Here is a 3,401-nt window from a genome sequence, read left to right as displayed (position 1 = left end):
GGGGAGCTTTCTGCTGGTTTTAGGCAGTTTTGACTGAAGAAATGTCCCTGTTCTCAAATGGCGAAGCGGGATGCAGTCCCTGCGCCTCCGGTTTCAGGCACACTCTTCTGCGCACGCCGGTCTGCCCCAGACGTGGGTGCCTGCTCCTCTTGGGCTCAGACTGCTGTCGGAAGGGCCTGGCGTGGAATACTTTCCCGCTGGCCACTGGGTCCTCCAGAAACCTTCTGCCCTTTTCAAGCAGTCCTTAAGAAATGTCCTGTTTTATAGGGTGTTAGTGACTTTTTTTTTCCTGGTCGCTAGGTGGCGCCAAGAGATCTCTCCTATTGTCCTTGGGGGGCTGGGTTTTTCGCCTCCCCCCACCGGGCCGTGGGACAGAGAACAGAGCGGGAATGGTAGGGTACACCTCAACAGCTTTGGGGTGCTGTGTCTGCCTTGTGCCCCACCGTCGTGGAGAACCCACGCCTCGAATTTTCGTGCCCCGGGTCTCAGTTTCAAAGCCCTCAGTTCCAGGATGCGGGCTGTAGCCCAGTTCAGTGGCGCGGGAAATGGCGCCTTTTGCACAGCTCCCAGTGCCTGGGCGCCTGGTTCCTGGCTCCTCAGGGAGGGACCTTCACCTCAGTGAGGACCTCCGCGCGTCTCCCCTCAAGCCTAGGTCGTCTCCCCGCAAGCCTAGGTCGCAGGCGCGGGGAACCTGGGCAGCCGCGATCCAGGTCTGCACTTGCTTTTCAAGCTCCCCGAGCGCGCCGCTTTCCCGCGCAGGCTTACCGGCAGCCCGGGCTGTGTGCGCGTCTCCCGGGGTCTTTGTTCTTCTCTAATGGCGCCCGGGAGCCGTTCGCTCACCGCCGGGCGGATCCTGCAGGGTTCGCCTCAGCTCCCGTTCACGGGGTGTGGTGGCTGCAATAGTTCCTTTCCACTCACAGTCCCGCTTGCTGCGTAGTTTGTTCTTGTTGGCCGTTTTGGTTTGTTGTTTCCTCCTCTCTGCCGGTCGGAGAGTGCCGCCTCTGTGGGCGGGGGAGGGAGCAGGGTTCTGCGCTTCCCTCCCTTCTGGTCCTCTTTTATGGCCACTTCTTCTTCGGCAGTTCGCTGGGCGTCACCCGTTTATCTTCCGTTCCCGGTTCTCACTGGGACCGTGCCGCTTTTCCTCCCTATTCACTTTTTTTAATGGGAGATCTTACTCGCAGGGTCTCCTCGCCGCCATGTTGCTCCGCCCCTCCTCGATTTTGTTTTTTAATGTTGTGTATTGTATTAAAAGTTCTTCCTATATTCTGGGTACAAATCCTTTGTTGGATAAGTGATTTACAAATGGTTTCTCTTTTAATTTTCTTAACTGTTCTTTGAAAAACATATTTTAAAGCTTTCATCATGTTCAGTTAATCAGTTTTTCTCTCTATTTCACGTTCACTCATCTTTTCTTCTGCAGTGTCTAATAGCCTATTAATCCCATCCTGTGTTTTCAGCTCTTCCCTTTAAGATATTGTACTTTTCACCTTTAAAGCTTCCGTTGGGGGAGGCGGCTGAGTCTGATCCACTACAGCAGAGGTGGGCAGTGTGGAGAGAGCTCAGGGCCCAGCTTGTCTGCACCATGGACCAGTGGGAGCCCTGCCAGATGAGGGAGGTGGGGTTTGGCTGGAGGCCACCCAGGTTGAATATATTTCACAAAAAGTGATTTTTCTCACCTGTTCTGACTTGAATATGCTCAAAAAATTAAAATCTGTATAAAGACAGAATATTTTTGCTGATTAAAAGGGAGTTTCCACTTACTGTCTCTTCTGAAAAATATTTAACGAAGTACAAAAACTTATACATGATGATCCAGAAAGTTGGTTGAATGCCATTTCAATTTGGATAAATCTTGAACATGAGGCAATACAAGAAAAACTTTCTCCAAGAGATAGGAACATCTTAAAATGGAAAGTGGGGAAAAATGACATAATCAATACTGAAAAATAGGACAAATGCAAGAAAGTGAAGTGAGTAGAGAATGCCACTTGGAAAAACAAATAGAAAAAGACATGCTGGAGCAAGGAGATTTGATTTTTTTGTTTGTTTGTTTTTATTTTTTTATTGTAATTTGGGGGTTACATTTCTACTACTCAAGTGAAAAATTTCAAGAAGAATATCAGAATGAAATTTCAGAATTTAAGCCAACGCAGCTGATACTGAGAACCAGAACAACTTGGCTTGCAGGGTGGCTTCTGGCTGCAGTGGGGCTATTTCAAAGAACTTACTGCAGAGCAGGTGGGAAGAGCAATTGGAATTGCCCTTATAAAACAGTTTGGATAGAAAGCGGATTTGAAGAATTCAAGTTTAAAGATCTTCATATAACTCAGTGACATTGACTCTGTAGAGGGAATTCCTATATTCAGGGATACGTTAGCCTGCAAAGCTTACATCAAGGCAGCAGGCCTGAGAGCTCCAGCGGATGGGCAGTGGCCCCTCTCACTGACATCAAAGCTGGGAATTTGTTTCAGATCCAATTTGTGGACTTGGAGCAATGCTTTTGGAAGCGGTCAAAGAATGGCCAGATGTGTATTATGTGGGTGCGGTCGTCAGAGACTCACAGTTACTGAAAACTGCAGACTGTAAGTATAAAATTGATTTACTTCAAATCTCTTAATTGTTTTTTTAAAAAAATCTTTTTATATTATTAAATTTTGCTTGTTTTGAAGTATATCGGTTTACATTATCGATGGTATTTTGGAAATACACCTGCCCCCCTTCAGGTATCCCCGTTCAGGTGCACCCACCACCAAATCACCCATAGTCCTCCACCATCGTCCATTGGGCCTCCTTCCCTATTCGTTTTCACCCTCTCCCACCCCTCTCTTTCTCTGGATGCTGAAGTTGTGTAGTCAGCTTCCAAGGGATCATTTTCACACTTGTCTCTGTTATAAACTATAAGAAATGTTCTGAATAGTCACACCTTCTCCTCGCATGACCAGGAGTGAGGTAACCAGCATTCCAAGTTTGCTAAACTGGAACTTCTGGCACAAGAAAAACCCAGAAAAGTCTAAGACAAATTTGGTCACCCAGTGAAGTAGAAGAAATCATTACCCCCTGTGACTGATGAGGGATCAGCAGTGACAAACATGCCTAGAAATTGAACCTATTGGGTCCAAAAGTATATTTTTCTAAGGTCCATTTATTTACAGTTTTCCAGAGAAACCATGCATTCAGTATTTCTCTTAGTATACCTTTTTTCCTGGAAAAAAAAAAGAGTACATTTAATTGCCAGCTAAGAAAATTGTTATTTTCTTGACAGCGTAAATAGGTAATAGCCCTCAACCTATAACTGAAGTAAGAAAATGTTTAAAAAAACTGTCATGGGAAAGTAGTAAAGATGAGTATCAAGAAGCAAATGATAGGATAACTTTTGTGTGAAAGCTTAATAAAGGAGCCCA

At 46.1% G+C, this 3,401-nt stretch overlaps 1 pseudogene; it reads left to right on the top strand.

The window, feature by feature from the left end:
• Nucleotides 1-2,617, top strand: part of LOC119245694 (THUMP domain-containing protein 2-like) — an 8,172-nt pseudogene extending 5,555 nt beyond the window's left edge.
• The last annotated feature ends 784 nt before the right edge of the window (nt 2,618-3,401 follow it).

The sequence above is a fragment of the Talpa occidentalis genome, unplaced genomic scaffold (genome assembly GCF_014898055.3).
Source record: "Talpa occidentalis isolate TD23 unplaced genomic scaffold, MPIMG_talOcc4v2.1 talOcc4.15, whole genome shotgun sequence".
NCBI classification, from domain to species: Eukaryota; Metazoa; Chordata; class Mammalia; order Eulipotyphla; family Talpidae; genus Talpa; species Talpa occidentalis.
Note: the sequence above shows the minus strand (reverse complement) of the source record. Positions and strands in the feature narration are given on the sequence as shown.